The sequence below is a fragment of the Sus scrofa genome, chromosome 13 (assembly GCF_054392235.1).
Source record: "Sus scrofa isolate SSC_HxYL_T2T_F1_AM1 chromosome 13, Sscrofa_HxYL_maternal_Yorkshire_Landrace_v2.0, whole genome shotgun sequence".
Classification (NCBI taxonomy): domain Eukaryota; kingdom Metazoa; phylum Chordata; class Mammalia; order Artiodactyla; family Suidae; genus Sus; species Sus scrofa.
Window position 1 is genome coordinate 105027795 of NC_139395.1, and position 18580 is coordinate 105046374.

Genomic DNA, 18580 nt, shown 5'->3' on the forward strand with positions numbered 1-18580 from the left:
GATGGTTTATTACCATTGAGCACTTAGGGAGAATTAGAAAAGGTACCTGTCTGCTTTTCTGAGCACTTATTTTCCCTAAATGCTCAAGATACCATTGAGCACTTAGGGAGAATTAGAAAAGGTACTAGTGTCAGGGAGGAGTGACACACCTCCCTAGTGTCATCAAGGTTTAGGGAAACCAAAAAGTGATGGTGCAGTACTCTATCACTAGAAGTACTATTACCATCCCACAGGCTAGAAAGGGCCAGGGAAGAGAAGGTTTCTAGAACCCCAAGGAAAGAATTGTGTGGCAAGGGCTTGCTGTCAGGAGCCGCATCCTTCAGGAACAGATATAGTCAGTGTGCAAAGAAACTGAGAGGAGGAATCCCTCCTCTCAGAGGGAATTAGCACCCCAGCCTTATCCTCATCCTTTCTGCTCACCTTTTGCTTCAGCTCCCCACTGGCCAAATCCAACTGGATGCAGTAGGCATGTGGGCACACTGATGCAGCCCATATGAGCCAACCCCAGGACAGAGAGCAGGGTGGAGAGTGGACCTGGAAAATACCCATAATACTTTCCCCGCCAGTCCCCAGCCCCAGGCTCTGTCAGCAGACTCTCCCGTTAGGTCCTATGACACCCTGTGATTCTCACCATCACAGCACTGCTTATGCCCCCAAATCCCCAAACACACTAGACTGTAAGCTCCCTGGCAAATAATCTGCCAGGTCTTATCCATCTTAGTTTCTTCCATGCCTAGCACAGAGCCTGGCACATTGTAAGAGCTCCATAAATATTGAATATAATAAGGATCTACCCTATTAAATGCCAATTTCATAGGAAAGTAAATTTCTTAATCTATTATCAGCTGGCACCTCAGGGTGGTTTATGGCAAGAAAGAACAATTTTCAGCATGTTAAGTTCTAAGTTACTTATCCCCAGCGAACATGTACTTCCTTGTCTTATTCTTTTTTTGGTGGATCAGTATGTCATTAGTCAACAAGCGTGCAGTAGCTTCCCCTGGGGGGAGGCAGAATTCCTACCCCAAATTAACACGTGCCTGCCATTCATTTCCCTTTTGCAACAAAGCTAACACAAAACAACTGAGAGCAATGAAAACATTATTTCATAAATATGGTACAGGATGGATCAAACAGAAAGGTATGTTGGGAAATTAAGCATATCAGGTAAAGGCAGCAGCACAGAGCTCACAGCTGTTTGCAACTCTGTTGTGCTTACGGAAATGACACAGTGCAGCCATCATCCATAAGCAGGATCATGGAGTTGCAGACCCTGGCAGTCTGTCCTGTCTGCCCCTGCTTCTCCATTCTCACAGCCTTGCCAGGTCGCCTCCACTTTCAATCTGTCCTACACCGAGGAAATGTGGAAATTTTTTTGACAGCAATTTTCATCCCATCATATTCCTCTAGCTTAATGTTCAAACTCTTTTGACAAGCATTTCTCATTCCATCCTTGGTAATGGAACATGTCCTCTCACAACTGGTTCTCAATCTTGCACCTACAGCTCCCCTCACTGTTTGTTGTTAAAGGCAAACCCTCTGTTTTCACTTTGTTGTAAATTCTTGCCACGTTCCATACCTAGCAGGCACTCAAGGGGGATTTCTGATTAAAAACCCACTTAGATATACCCAGTCCCTACACATCACAATAGTAGCTTCCTACCTTACTAAAAGTTGGTGGCAGCAGTGTGTAATGACTTGGTTTTGTCCCCATTCAGCCACTAATCCTGTAGATGGATGATTTTGTTTCTTCCCCCACCAAGCCTAGAGGGCTCTGCACTCTTTGAAAAATCAGAAATGTTGCCAGCTTGCTATGATACCTGATTCTTCTCTGCCTTCAAACACAAGGCAAAACAAGCTCTTGTTTCCATGCTGCACATAAATAGATTGTTCTTCAACTTCAGAAATGTCCTTGGCATAGAACATAGGAGCCTACCATCACAGAAATTTTCTCCCTCCATCTTACAAGGCCATGGCTGAGATCTTGGTAACTGTGTTCAGGAAGCCTGTGGCTGAGTGACCCTTCAACCTGTCCTGATGCCCCTGCATGAAGGAGGGAGTAAATATTGCCTAATCAGTGCCCAGAACCAGAAGCCAAACCTGTGGGAATTCATGGATTCACCTCATGTCTGCTTTTCTGAGATCCTCCTGCCAGGCAGGGCTGCCATGTTGCATAATTTTAGGTAAATGGTGCTCCCTGGGGTTGTGAAATGTGGTAGGCCTAGTGCCAAGCACTGTCTTGGACATAGCAAGGCCACACTGGCTGTGCTGCATGTCTTTGTTCCTTCAGAAGCCTCTCTGATCTTCACCCTGCTCTGCGTCCCAGGAAGCAAACTTGTACACATGGCATTGAGGCCTTTGCCCTCCAACTTCCCACTGGCAGGAAACTGGAAAGAGGGGAGTATCAGCAAACCTGCCCCCCCTGCCAGGTTGCTGTGGGTATGCAACTAAGGACAGCAGCTCCTGTTAGGCAGCCCAGCCCTCTCCATTCAGCTCTCTTCTCAGAGTTCTGGTAGCACTCTGATTACCCTGCTGTCACTAGCCCCAGGGTAGCTTGCTCTCCCTTGTTGCCCTCATCTTTCTAAATGGTTTCTCTATGAAACTCTTGTAATGTGACTCAGTTCAAGTGTGCCATCACTGATTTCTCACTGTAATCCTGACCCATAGAGTGGGAAATAAGACGGAACTTACACTAGCTTGGAAGAGACATTAACGAACATGTTTGCAAATAGAATTTACATAATTTTAGAGAGTGATAAAGCTAAAAAAAAAGATAGGGTAATGCAATGGAGGCACCACCTGACTCTGCCACTTCCCTGCCACTAACAGCCTAATTCAGCAGGGGACCTCCTTCCTCCTGTCTTTTTAAAAATAAATCATGTATTCATATTGCTAGTTCCACGTCAATTCTCTGATTTTAAAATAAACAATTTTATTTAAAAAAAAGGGAGGACCACCTGACTGACATCTAGGAGAGAAAGGCCATATCCGAGAGTGGCCTGGAAAGGCCTTTTTGAAGAGGTGACATCTGACAAACACCATAATGATGAGAATGAGGCAGCTGCACCAGCATATAAACAAAAAACATTCCAGAGCAGCAGATGCAAACAGCCCCAAATGGAAAAGAGTTTGAATAGAATGGAACCTAGAGAACTAGGAGAGTAATAGGAGATGAGGTCAGGAAAGAAGGGCATAAGAAAGTTGGGGTTTCATCCTAAGGGCACTGAGAAGACATTACAGAATTTGAGGCAGGAGTTGTAATGGCCACTGCTCTAACAGAAATCAAATTAAACCATGAAAGGGATCAGCTGAAGAGAATGTTATGAAAGAACTATTAACATAAGTATGGGTAGGGTTAGGAACTACTAAAAGGGTGAAGCTTTCAAGAACTAGAAATAGAGGGAAGATACTAGCAGCCTTACATCTGGAGGGGACAAGGAGAGTCATCACTGGCATCTGGGAAGAGAAGGATCCATGAAAGAGGGGCCACTGGAAGGAGCTGTACCAGCTGGTGACCTTCAGAGGCTATTAGGAAGGTTTGAAGGGTGGAGATGGAATTGGATTAGAGTACATCCTGAGCTATGGGAGCTAGGTCCTAAGTAGGGGGAGTGGATGACACAAGAGGTCTGGGCTTTCAAGACACCTGAGAACATGTAATGGAGAGGCTGGGAAGAAGGGATTTCATTTGCCAATGATTAACCTTAGTCCCAATATGTGTCAGCAAATCCTAACAGTTTTCATAAATGTTATCACCTTCAGGGCTTGGTCAGGGAACTGGAAGGTTCCAAGGAAGGCAAGAACAAGATGTGGAGACTGAGATAAGGAGAGATGCCAGCCCGTGGAAGGGCCTTCCCATTGAGGTGTTACATGGCCTGAATGCAGAAGAGTTATCTGGTACCTGGAACCAAACCACAGCTTTAAGGATGATTTATTCAGTCAGCTTCCCAGGCTTGCCAAACTTTTCAAAGTCCATTTATTAATGTGCTCTCAAGGCTGTGTGGCAGACAGGAAAGCCCATCAGGGGCTTGTTCGGGCTGAACAAAGGCCATACTGCCTTGCACCTATTCCCACTGAGGGGTATTTGTTAGCTGGCTGGTCCAAGCTGGCAAAGATCCATGGCTTCCAACCCTCTGCTCCCAAGAGCAGAGAAACACAGAGTTCTTAGTGAGACCCAATTCTAGGGAAAAAAACACTTTGGGGATTACTTGGAGAAAGTAAATATGTATAGTGTTTCCCCTCCCTCTTCTGGTTTCTGTCCCGTAGTTAGATAACATCGGGAAACAAAGCAAAACAAAACAAAACAAAAAGGGCACTGCTCTCTTAGAAAGCCTCAGTTGTCCCCCATTGACATTAATTTTATCCAGTGGTTTCCAAATGTTTTTAGCTGCGTGACTTTTTACAAACAAAATCCGCCACAGAATCTTAAATGTATAACACAGGCAACATCCCATGGCCATTTTCTAGATACCCACACAGTCCTGATTCCAGTCAGTTGAGTGGGATTTTCCCGAGTGTGTGGGGATATGAGTTTATTGAAGAATTTGCATACAGTAAATATGCAGTTAGATGAGTTTTGACAGTCTTGTAATAAGACCACTATCTAGACAAAGAATAGCTTCATCACTCCCCAGATTCCCTCACTCCCCTTTGTGATCAATCCTTTCCTCCTACCCCATTCCCTGTAACCACTGGTCTGATTTCTGTCCCTGTTTTGCTTTTCCAGAACATCATAGAAATGGAGTCAGGCAGCATGTAACCTTTTGTGTCTGGCTTCGCCCACTCAGCCTAATGCTTTTGAGAGTCATCCATGGTTTTGCACATATTAGTAATTTGTTCCTTTTTATTGCCGAGTAGAAGTCTATTGTTCCTGTGTGGTTTGCAAAGTTGTACTTCAGCTTCAGATTCTTTTCTGCATAGAATACAAAGCCTCCCATTCAAATAATTTTCTTTCTTCATTAAAATACTGAGATCGAAACCCTGGTAACACCACTGAGGGAGCACATGCGGACTGAGGCTGTTTGACCTCAGAAGTGTCTGTCGATCATTGTGCCAAACAGCTACATCAGAGCTGTCACTCACTGAGCTAGCTCTCTTTACCCCAATGTACCTCTAATTCTCCCCTAGGACTAGAATTCCTTGGAATTTTTTAATCAAAGCAATGAAATACTACTGGTTTTTCTTTAAATTATAATCAGCAGACAAATTCTTAAACTGGGGAAAGAATAAAAGGGAATGTACTTATTCAGAGAGAAATTTTGGCTGCAAAAGGGCTTCCAAGAATAAGATATGTGGCCCAAACACAAATCCATACAAAAACTGCAACCAAAAACTTCAGCTTTGGCCACTGCTCATTTGACCACACAGTTGCAAGAATCTTTTGCATTCTCAACCCTGCTATCTGACAAACAGCTTTTGTTCCTCTCTCAAAGGCACACTATTTGCTGACCAACCATCTCACTAAGTCAGAGAATGGGTGTGTGAAGAATGAGGTGGTAAAGGAGATGGGATGGGGGGTCCACAGAGCCAGATCTCAGAGACTTGAGTGTTCTGCTCTGGAGTTTGGACCTTACACTATAGCCAATGGGAATGAGCAATGGGCTTTAGACAGAGGAGGGTCAGTGTGCACTCTGGAGATCCCTCTGCTAGCCAAGGTAGGGAAAGATGTTGGAAGATCCTGCCAAGGTTCAGGAGAGAAAGAGTGCATCAGCAAGACAATGGAGAGGAGAGAATCCATCTCAGAGACACATGTGATGCAGAATTAACAAAGTTTGGGAAAAGGGTAAGAGAAAGGAAAGGGCAAACAGCTTTAGTTTTAACCAGTAACACTGCAATATAAGTCACTGCATCCATTTCACAGATGACAAAACTGAGCTTAATGAGGTTAAATTAACTTACATGAGTTTATGCAGCTAATAGGATGGAAATAATACAACGGTACTGAAGCACTGCACTCAGGGATTACTCAGGCATGTGAGATAGTGATAACCACATTTAAGGGATTATTGGAAATTAATTTAAAAAACCAAAAACTTGCTTTGTGAAGAGAGTATCCTTGAGTGCCAGAGAGCAGTGTTTGGGAAGTTACCACCAGTGACCTAAATGGAATAAGATTTTAAGAGGATTTACCCTATTCTCATTCACCTCATTCATCTCCTTTCCTTTGTCCTTCCCCTTGCATCTGAGGGAGAGACGTTAGTATAATAATGAGTTAGCATTTGAGAGTATTCAGCAAAGCCTGCTGCTGGCCGCCTTTTCTGACAGAGAAACATTCCCTAACATCATTTTATCCTTTTTGGGTAAGTGGCCTCCTCGTTTCCCAACTGCTTTGGAGATAAAAGAAGGCAGTGAGGGGATTTATCTTTTTTCCCATAATATTGTGGTTGTAATTTAAAGCTGCCATAACTCATGTATAGAACTGTGACCATAATACCACGGAAAAAGCCATCATTCAAACCATAAAGGGAGAAATGTGGAGTTCTGTTTCTTCCAGCTGTAAATTGCCTCAAAACCATCAGACAGCTGTGGGCATAACCAGACAATGGAAACTAAGATTTGGAAAGTTACCCCTGATGAATTGTTTTTCTCTTTTCTCTCTTTTTGTACACATTCACTAGAGTCAAAATAGTTTTCTCTACTGGAAAGTGACCAAGACCAGGTCATTGATCTGTACTTGGCTAGTATATGACTCCAAATTTGGGGAATGCCCTAAAAGATTCTTAGAACTGGATTAAATCTGCAGACAGTAGAGCCTGCTCAAGTTGGGTTGGGTCAGTTAGACTATTTCTGTGATGATATCAGCTGCGAATCTTCCAGGGACCATGGTGTCTACTTTTCTTTTCTAGGGTGGGATGTTCCAGACCAGTAATTTCTTCCAGTCTGGTCCATGCTTCTCAGCTGTAGTTAAGCACAACAGCCAATGCTATGGCGAAAACTCATTGCCCTAATCATTCTCCAGTGAGCTCATGTAAAAGGTAATGAACCCCCAAAAATCTGCTCCCCATATGTTCTACCACAGTCAGTTCTGTCTAGCATGCTTACTCCTACATGGGTATGAGCACCTTCTATGCATCAAGAACATTCTAGATACTTTGTGCTCACTATATGATCTCATTTAATCCTCATCATGACTCTGCAAGTTAGAGATCATCATTCTTATTTTATAGTTGAAGAAACTGAGCCATCAAGTGACTGAATGAATGAAGAGAAGAAAAATTCTAACCCAGGTCAATGGATATCATCAAACCAGTGCTCCTGCCTCTCCCAATTCACAATTCTTTTAGACATTAAGATACATATGATGTGTTAGAAAGAGGACAAAGTTCTCATTAATGGTACTGAATGTATAAACTTTGAAGTAAAATATTTCCTAAATATTTCTGAGATATTACTTACTTTTGGAAGTTAGTAAGTTCCTATTCCTAAGTTTGTGCTTTAGACTTGTGAATTCAGGTCCTAGGGTTAGATGGCTTGAATTCAATACCAGCTTTGTCTCTTCTTACCAGTGTGACTTTGGGTAATAAAGTCAATAACCTCTCTGTGCCTTGGTTTTCTCATCTTAGAGTGATGATTCTAAGTGGTATACACTTTATAGGATATTCTAATTTTTAAAGAGGATAAATTAATGAAAGTGTTCAAAACAGGTGTGGAAGTGGGTTGTGTGGTTGACTTACACTGGTGGTCCCAAAAGAGCCATGTCTCCCAATTCTAAGTCCTTGTGTAATACCTACCCACACTGAACCTGGACTTGGATGGATAACTTACCTTGGCCAACAGGAAACTAGCAAGGGGTATGGAAGAAGAGTTTTAATAAGTGCTTGCATGCAGGGGTTTGTCCTCTTGGGACACTTGCTCTTGGAGTCCTGAGCCACCATATAAAGAAGTCAGGCAATCCTGTTGGAGACACACCCTGGAGAGAAAGATAAATGCCTGCTCAAACCTTCACTGTTCTGTTCCAGCCATCCCAGCCAAGGCTCCAAACAGCCATCTTGGACATTCTAGACCCAGAAGACACCATGTGGAGCAGAAGTACTACCCAGCTGAGCCAAATAAACCCATAGAATCATAAGAAATAATAAAATTTTCTTTTAAGTCACAACATTTTGTAATGGTTTGTTCAAACAGCAACAAGTTACTGAGATAAAGTGCATTCAATAAATGTCAGCTATTAATTTTAGCTTAAAACTACTATTACCCATTGACTCTATCATAAACATTAAGACATGGATAGGAGACAGGATGAAGATGGTGCAACAGAAGGACTGGAGCTCACCTTCTCTCATAAAAACAACAAAGTTACAACCAAATGCTGAACAACCTTCAACCAAATGGACTGGAAACTTTCAAAAAGATATCCTACTCCAGAAGACAAAGAGGAGGCCACATCAAGATGGTAGGAGAGGCGATTACACAATATAAGCAACCACATACACGCTGGGTGGGAAGCCCACAGACTGGAAAATAACTGTTATCACAGAGATTCACCTATAGGAGTGAGAGTTCTGAGCCCTACGTCAGGTCCCCCTGCCTGGGGATCTCGCATTGGGAGAAAGAGCCCCAAGAGCATCTGGCACTGAAGACCAGTGGACCTTGTGTGCAGGAGCTCCACAGGACTGGGGGAAAAGGACAGCCCATTCTTTAAAGGTGCACAGAGGATTTCATGTGCACTGGGTCCCAGGGCAAAGCAGAGGCTCCACAGGAATTTGGGTCACTGCAGTTCTTGGTGGATATCCAGGGAAAACAGGGGGTGACTGTGGCTCATTGTGGAGGAAGGTCATTGGAGGCAAAGCTCTTGGGAATATTCATCAGCATGTGTTCCTCTAGAGGTGGCCATTTTGGGAAAATGTGACCCCACCCATCAGTGCTCAGTAGCCCAGGAAAAACAATAATCCAGGTAGGATCACAGCCCTATCCATCAATAAACAGACTGCCTAAAGCCCCCCCCCCCCCCAGGCAAACAGCTGCTTCTAATCTCACCCAGAGACAAAGCTCCACCCACCAGAGGGACAGGAATTAGCTCCACCTACCAGTGGTCAGGCACCAGTCCCTACCATCAGGAAGCCTACAGCAAGCCTCCCTACCAACTTCAGCCACAAGGGGGGCAGACATCAGAAGTAAGAGAGGCTACAACTCTATTGTCTGAAAAAAGGATACACATCAAAAACCTATGAAAATGAAAAGGCAGAGAACTATAACTCAGATAAGGGAATGAGAAAAAACCCCAGAAAGCCAGCTAAGTGATCTGGAGATTCTCAGCATCCAGGAAAAGACTTTAGACTGATCATGATGAAGATGATGCAAGACATTACAAATAAACTGAAGGCAAAGATTGATAATTTACTGTAAACACTGAGCAAAGAAATACAAGACTTAAAACCTAAGCAAGCAGAGATGCAAAATACAATAACTGAAATAAAAAATTCATTAGAAGCAACCAACAGCAGAATACAGGAGACAGAAGAATGAATATGTGAAGTGGAGGACAGACTAGTGGAAATCACTAGAAAACGGAAACAGAAAAGAGAAAAAAGATTGAAAAGAAATGAAGAGCATCTCAGAGAACTCTGGGACAATGTTAAGTGCACCAACATCCGTATTATAAGGGTGCCAGAAGGAGAAGAGAGAGAGAGAGAGAGTGGGACAGAAAAAAATATTCTAAGAGATAATAGCTGAAAACTTCCCTAACATGGGAAAGGAACCACTCACTCAAATCCAGGAAGCACAATGAGTACCATATAAAATAAACCCAAGGAGGAACACCCCTAGACACATATTGATCAAACTGACCAAATTTAAAGACAAAGAGAAAATATTTATCTTTTTTTTTTTTTTTGTCTTTTTTTGCTATTTCTTGGGCCACTCCTGCGGCATATGGAGGTTCCCAGGCTAGGGGTCCAATCGGAGCTGTAGCCACCGGCCTACGCCAGAGCCACAGCAACGCGGGATCCGAGCCGCGTCTGCAACCTACACCACAGCTCACGGCAACGCCGGATCGTTAACTCACTGAGCAAGGGCAGGGACCGAACCCGCAACCTCATGGTTCCTAGTCGGATTCATTAACCACTGCGCCACGACGGAACTCCATTTATCTATTTTTTATTACTCAATGAGTTTATTACATTTACAGTTGTACAATAATCATCACAATCTAGTTTTATAGGATTTCCAACCCACAACCCCAGCACATCCCCCCACCCCCTAAACTGTTTCTCTCTCCTTTGGAGATCATAAGTTTTTCAAAGTCTGTGAGTGAGTAGCTGTTCTGCAAAGAAGTTCAGTCTGTCCTTTTCTTAGATTCCACATGTAAGTGATAGCAAATGATGTTGGTGTCTCACTGTCTGACTAACTTCACTTAGCATGATAATTTCTAGGTCCAATCCATGTTGCTAAAAATGCTGTTATTTCTTTCCTTTTAATGGCTGAGTAATATTCCATTGTATATATGTACCACATCATCTTTATCCACTCCTCTGTTGATGGGCATTTAGGTTGTTTCCATGTCTTGGCTGTTGTACATAGTGCTGCAATGAACACTGGAGTACATGTGTCTTTGCGAGTCATGGTTTTCTGTGGATAGATGCCCAGGAGTGGGATTGCTAGATCAAATGGTAGTTCTATTTTTAGTTTTCTGAGGCATCTCCATACTGTTTTCCACAGTGGTTGCACCAATTTACAATCCCACCAACAGTGTACTAGGCCACACCCTCTCTAGCACTTATTGTTTGTAGACGTTTTGAAAATGGCCATTCTGGCTGGTGTAAGGTGATACCTCATAGTAGTTTTGATTTGCATTTCTCTAATAATTAGTGATGTTGAACATCTTTTCATGTATTTTTTAGCCATTTGTATGTCTTTTGAGAACTGTCTGTTTAGATCTTCTGCCCATTTTTTGACGGGGTTGTTTGTTTTTTTGGTATTGAGCTGCAGAAGGTGTTTATAAATTTTGTTAGTTGACTCATTTGCAAAGATTTTCTCCCATTCTGTGGGTTGTCTTTTCATTTGGTTTATGGTTTCCTTTGTTGTGCAGAAACTTTTATAGGACATTCCATCCAAAAGTAACAGAATACACATTCTTCTCAAGTGCACATGGAACAGTCTCTAAGATTGATCATATTCTGGGCTACAAATCCAACCTCAGTAACTTTAAGAAAACTGAAATCATATCAAGCATCTTTTCCAACCACAACGCTATACGACTGGAAATCAACAACAAGAAAAAAACTGCAAAAAAACACAAACACATGGAGACTAAACAACATGCTACTAAACAACCAATGGATCACTGAAGAAATCAAAGAAGAAGTTAAAAAATACCTAGAAGCAAATGATAACAAAGATATGACACTCCAAAACCTATGGGATGCAGCAAAAGCAGTTCTAAGAGGAGCTTGTAGCAATACAAGCATATCTCGAGAAACAAGAAACAGCTCAAACAAACAACCTAAATTTACATCCAAAGCATCTAAAGAGAGAACAGACAAGATCTAAACTTAGCAGAAGAAAAGAAATAAAAAAGATCAGAGCAGAAATCAATGAAATAGAAACAAAGAAAACCATAGAAAAGATCAATGAAACAAAAAGTTGGTTCTTTGAAAAGATTAACAAAATTGATAAACCCTTAGCCAGACTCATTAAGAAAAAAAGATAAAGGAATCAAATCAATAAAAGTAGAAATGAAAAAGAAGATACAACAAACATCACAGAAAAACAAAGGATCATAAGAGACTACTACATGCAACTATATGCCAATAAAATGGAAAACCTAGAAGAAATGGACAAATTCTTAGTTTTCTACAATCTTCCAAGACTAAACCAAAATGAAATAGAAAAGATGAACAGACCAGTCACAAGTACTGAAATTGAAACTATGATTAAAAAATTTCCAACAAACAAAAGTCCAAGACCAGATGGCTTCACAGGGGATTTCTATCAAACATTTAGAGAAGAGATAACAACTATCCTTTTGAAACTATTCCAAAAACTGGCAGAGGAAGGAACACTCCCAAACTCATGTTATGAGGCCACCATCACCTGGATACCAAAACCAGACAAAGATACCACACACACACACAAAAATTACAGGCCAATATCACTGATGAACATAGATGCAAAAATCCTCAACAAAATACTAACAAACTGAATTCAACAATACATCAAAAGGATTGTACATCATGATCAAGTGGGATTTATCCCAGGGATGCAAGGGTTCTTCAATATTCACAAATCAATCAATGAGATACACCACATTAACAAACTGAAAAACAAAAACCATATGATCCTCTCAGTAGGTGCAGAAAAAGCCTCTGACAAAATCCAACACCCATTTCTGATAAAAACCCTTCAGAAAGTGGGCATAGAGGGAACCTACCTCAACATAATAAAGGCCATACGTGACAAACCCAGAGGTAACATCATTCTCCATGTTGAAAAGCTGCAAGAATTCCTGCTGAGATCAGGACCAAGACAAGGATGTCTGCTCTCACCACCACTATTTGACATAGTTTTGGAAGTCCTAGCTATGGCAATCAGAGAGGAAAAAGAAATAAAAGGAATCCAAATTGGAAAGGAAGAAGTAAAACTATCACTATTTGCAGACAACATGATACCACACCTAGAGAATCCTAAAGACTCTACCAGAAAACTGTTAGAGCTCATCACTGAATTTGGCAATGTCACAGGATACAAATTGATCGCATTTCTGTATACTAACAATGAAAGATCAAAAAGATAAATTGGAGAAACGACCCCATTTACCATCACATAAAAAAGAATAAAACACTTAGGAATAAACCTACCTCAAGAGACAAAAGACCTTTACTCTGAAAACTATAAGATGCTGACGAAAGAAATCAAAGATGACAAAAACAAATGGAAAGGCATACCATGTTCTTGGACTGCAAGAATCAATATTATCAAAATGACTATACTACCCAAGGCAATCTACAGATTCAATGCAATCCCTATTAAATTACCAAGGACAGTTTTCACATCACTAGAACAACATAGCTAAAAGTTTGTTTGGAAGCAAAAAAGACCCAGAATAGCCAAAGCCATCCTTAGAAAGAAAAATGGAGCTGGAGGCATCAGGCTCCCTGACTTCAGACTATACTACAAAGCAACAATCAACAAAACTATGTGGTACTAGCACAAAGACAGAAATATAGATCAGTTGGAATAGGATAGAAAGCCCAGAATGAAACCCATGCACCTATGGTCAATTCATCTATGACAACGGAGGCAAGAATATACAATGGAGGAAAGACAGCCCCTTCAATAAGTGGTGCTGGGAAAACTGGATGGCCACATGTAAAAGAATGAAATCAGAACACTTCTTAACACCATACACAAAAAAATAAACTCAAAATGGATTAAAGACCCAGATATAAGACCGGATACTATAAAACTCTTAGAGGAAAACAGGCCAAACACTCTCCAACATAAACAACAGCAATATCTTCTCTGACCCACCTCCTAGGGTAATGACAATAAAAACAAAAATAAACAAATGGGACCTAACTAAAATTAAAAGTTTCTGCACAGCAAAGGAAACCATAAACAAAACAAAAAGACAACCCACAGAATGGGAGAAAATCTTTCAAATGAAGTGACTGACAAGTGATTAATCTCCAAAATTTATAAACACCTCCTACAGGTCAATACCAAAAACACAAACCCCCCCATCAAAAAACGGGCAGAAGATCTGAACAGACAATTCTCCAAAGAAGACATATGGATGGCCAAAAAACACATGAAAAGATGTTCAACATCACTCGTTATTAGAGAAATGCAAATCAAAACTACTATGAGGTATCACCTTACACTGGCCAGAATGGCCATCATCAAAAAGTCTACAAACAATAAGTGCTAGAGTGGGTGTGGAAAAAAAGCAATCCTATTACACTGTTGGTGGGAATGTAAATTGGTGCAACCACTGTAGAAAACAGTATGGAGATGCCTCAGAAAACTAAAAATAGAACTACCATTTGATCTAGCAATCCCACTCCTGGGCATCTATCTACAGAAAACCATGACTCGAAAAGATACATGTACTCCAGTGTTCACTGCAGCACTATGTACAATAGCCAAGACATGGAAACAACCTAAATGCCCATCAACAGAGGAGTGGATAAAGACGATGTGGTACATATATACAATGGAATATTAGCCATTAAAAGGAAAGAAATAACAGCATTTTTAGCAACATGGATTGGACCTAGAAATTATCATGCTAAGTGAAGTTAGTCAGACAGTGAGACACCAACATCATTTGCTATCACTTACATGTGGAATCTAAGAAAAGGACAGACTGAACTTCTTTGCAGAACAGCTACTCACTCACAGACTCTGAAAAATTTATGGTTTCCAAATGAGACGGGTTGGGGGGTGGGGGGATGTACTGGGGGTTTGGGATAGAAATGCTATATAATCTGGTTGTGATGATGGTTGTACAATTATAAATATAATAAAATTCATTAAGTAGTAATAAATAAATAAATAAATGTATAAATCAGAATCCCCAGGAAAAATAAATAAATAACCCCAATGAGGGAAAAACAAAACAAAGCAAAAATAGTATTTCTTCCCTCAAGTATTCCTTCATAAGAATTTTGAACTCTTAGATTTGCAAAATAGACAAATTTAAATTTCTCATCTTGGAATTATTATTGAGCAACTGCAATGTTTACCTATTTTTAAAAAACTTTTAAAAATGCATAGGGAATGAGTACAGAAGTCACTTTATTTTTTGTTATGTGCCATGACTGTTCCTGATAGGAAGTTGAAAAATACTCAACACTACATCAAAACCATACCGCTCAAGGATAAAAGGGCCTTTGAAAGGTCAGCCAGTCTGCTCCAGTCTTGGTAGACTTTCATCTTAGCTTCCCAGAGAGCTACCAGGTCTCCTGTTTTTAAAGATCTGCAAGCAACACTCCCTGGGTAGCAGCCATAAAACCCTTCATGCATGGCATTGGTGTTTCTCAAGGAAACCATGGGGCAGGGTTAACTTTGCAGCCTTCTCAGGTTCCTACTTTAATTACAGCCTGCTGTAATTTACAGTCATGTTTGTAGCCATGAAGTGCCATTTGGTTGAAAATCATCCACTCCTTGATGGTCTTAACACAGATTTACTGGGCATACAAACAAGATGAGTTAAAACAAGTGTAGTAGAGAAAGCTTGCCTTTCTTACAATTTTCTTTTTGGCCAGGACCTGTAGGCCTTCATCTCAAGTCTGGTCTGACTTCAGTTGTTTACAGGTCATGTGAGTTTTAGCCTTGCATTATATTTCCCTCCACGTTTGCATCTTAAGATTACACACCCACCCACACACACACACCCCTTTATTTTCTAGTTATAGAACTAAAACCCTACCTAGTATCTTGGTAATATAATTGTAAAATCAGAGAGATAGGAAATAGGAGTCTGTTCCAACTCTAACACTTACCTGCTATAGTCATTTTAAGATATTAATGGGGGTGGGATATATGAATGGGGGTCGGAGAGGGACCAGTAAAAGTGTTTGGCCTGGAAGATCTCAAATTTAGATTTTTGACACTATTTCCAAAGAAGGTTTTATATGTAGTGACAAATACAGATGCATCTCATTCAACTCTGAACTCATGTCCTATAATTGAACCTTACCACCTATTGCGCTGCAAATTAATTAAAGAAAAATGAACTCTTGTAATTACCTGAGAATAGCACAGTTATATACCATTGTGGTTTTTGAGTTAAAATTATAACTTGTTAATGTAAATATTAAAATATGCCACAATTTTGTGATCCTGTTTTAACAATTATTTAAAATAACAATAGTGAAGCATTTATGTAGTCCTTAACATACGCTAGGTATTTCACAGGAGACACGACACAAGCTGATACAGTGAGAACTATTACCATTCCATTTTGCAACTGAGGAAACTGAGGCAGAGGCATGACAAGAACTATGCCCAGGGTCCACAAGTGTTTGAGCAAAGAGCTGGGATTAGAGTCCAGGCAGTCTGGCTCCAGAGCTAACATATTCAAACCCCAAATCTGCTGTGACTTTCATGTCTGAAAGTTTCTATACATGGGAAGGACCCCTTATATCTCCAAGAGTGCTGGAAAAAAGAAGGTGAGGAGGACAGGCCTGGGAACAATGTCAGGAAGGGTGGACCCCAGTGAGCTGTATGGTTGCTGAAACATAAACTGTAGTGCCTGCTGGAGACAAGATGAGGCTGCCTTTGTGGAATCTGCAAGGTACAAGCCTGTCTTCCCAGCAGCTTCCTGGCCTGGGCCCTGCCCTATTCTCCTGCCCCCTCCACTTTCCCCCCTCTCCTCTTGGCTTTGTCCATCTCTTTGCCCCAAGACTCCTGTACGTGGGGGTTCTTTCTCCTAGTGGCATTCAGAATCTTCTCTTTGCCCGGCCTGCAACTTCTGTCTCTGGCTCCAGGCTCCTCAGTGGAGGCCATGCAGTCACCCCTGGTCAGTTATAGAAGACTTGGGGCCCAGAATTTCTACTACCTCAAGCTTTGGGTTGACCCAACTGGAGCCAAGGTTCAGAGAGTGGAGGAGTGTGGAGTGGAGAGGAATCTGTGAATAAGAGGAAGTCAAACAGCCCAGGAAGCCCTAGTGTAACAGAGGAGTGTGGGGAGATGGGTACTGACATCATGAGTGGTGTCCTGGAAACCTGCTGACACTGCAGTTAGTACTTCTGAGTGCATGTGCAGTGACATGGAAATGATGTCACTCACCACAGTGTCAGCAAGTCTGGCCACCCAAACAAGCCTAGTCATGGCCATCTAAATCATAAAGCTCCATGGGCAGAGAGGACAAGAGCTTTGTAATGGCCTGCAAAATGCTTGAGGTCTGGAGAAAAAAAAACAAACAAACTGATATTAGCAAGAGAAAAATAAACCATAAAGTAAAAATAGATATCTAATTAAAATGTTACATGGATGGAACTAGAGACTCTCATACTAAGTGAAGTAAGTCAGAAAGAGAAAGATAAATATCATATGATATCACTTATATCTGGAATCTAATATATGGCACAAATGAACCTTTCCACAGAAAAGAAAATCATGGACATGGAGAACAGACTTGTGGTTGCCGGGGCGGGAGGGGGGGATGGATTGGGAATCTGGGATTAATAGATGCAAATGATTGTCTCTGGAATGGATAAGCAATGAGATCCTACTCTATAGAACTGGGAACTTACGATGGAGCAAAAAGAATGTATATATGCATGTGTGACTGGGTCACCTTGCTGTGCAGTAGAAAACTGACAGAACATTGTAAATCAGCTATAATGGAAAAAAATTAAAATCATTAAATAAAAAAAATAAGTACCATCAAAAAAAATGTTAAACCATAATAGTATATCACCTAGTCAGCCACAAGTCAACTCACATGTTACTAATATTTAAAGTGGAACATAGGTGGATTTTCACCTGATTTAATATGTCCACAATGGTCTTCAACCAGCACCGAAGCAAAGGGGCCTAGAGACAGAATTACAAGTGCTAGAAGATTTACACAGAGAGGAGGGGGTAACAAGTGGGCACCACAGGCCCTTAAAAGAGGGCAGAGTGAAACAAGTGGGCCCTGTCAAAAATACCCACACATTCCTCAAAATGAGCTCCTCAAATCTTAAATGAAATTCCAAAAATTACAGTTGGGTGCAAGTGAATTTCTTGCAGAAGTCAGCAAAGGAAGTAGGTGGGGGATTGAGAAGGGAGGTTTGCTTCTCTCTCAGCATTTCTAAAACTGAACCCACCTCCATCCACAATTGACAGCACTGGAGTTAGGGGCACCCACCCTCCATCCACATGGTAGAAAATCTGAGTATAATTTGCAGTCAGCCCTTTGTACATGAGGTTCCTCCACGTCCGTTGTTCTGCATCCATGTACTCAACCAACTGTGGATCACGTAGTACTGTAATATTGCCTATTGAAAATAAGCCATGTGTAAGTGGACCCACATAGTTCAAACTCAAGTTGTTCAAGGGTCCACTGTACTTCTACCTGCATGTCTAACACCTCATAGTCCCAGGGCCACTATCTGTCCTTTGGACAACTGCCAGAGCCTCCTAATGGGTTTCCTGTTTCTGTGTAATCTTCTCTCCATAAAAGAGAAACAATGATTTTTTTTTTCAATTTTTTAATTTTTTTTGTCTTTTTGCCTTTTCTAGGGCCGCACCTTCAGCATATGGAGGTTCCCAGGCTAGGGGTCTAATTGGAGCTGTAACTGCCAAGCCTACGGCAGAGCCACAGCAATGCAGAATCCGAGCTGAGTCTGCAACCTACACCACAGCTCATGGCAATGCCAGATCCTTAACTCACTAAGCAAGGCCAGGCTTAGGCCTGGCTTAGTCCGACTAAGCAAGGCTTAGTCGGATTCATTAAGCACTGAGCCACGATAGGAACTCTAGAAACAATGATCTTTAAAAAGCCATAAAGAAGATCCCTACTGAGAATAAACTCTATGTCCCTTTGCCTTTCATAAAGCCTTTTGTAATCTGCCCCCCTTCGGCCACTCATCTTCCTCACTAGCCCCCTCTTACAAGCACAGCTAACAGCCACACAGCTTTCCCACACCTTCATCAA

The 18580-nt window shown here is 41.4% G+C and overlaps 1 long non-coding RNA gene across 4 annotated transcripts in view; it reads right to left on the reverse strand.

Moving 5' to 3' along the window:
• Window positions 1-18580, reverse strand: part of LOC102163150 (uncharacterized) — a 99370-nt gene that overhangs the window by 27239 nt on the left and 53551 nt on the right. For 3 of the 4 annotated variants that reach the window (XR_014824187.1, XR_014824186.1, XR_014824188.1), the window contains one exon: window positions 7759-7903. This is a non-coding gene — a long non-coding RNA (uncharacterized LOC102163150). Of the gene's footprint in view, window positions 1-1660; window positions 1773-7758; window positions 7904-18580 lie in introns of those variants that run through there. The other variant, XR_002338140.2, reaches the window with a different exon arrangement.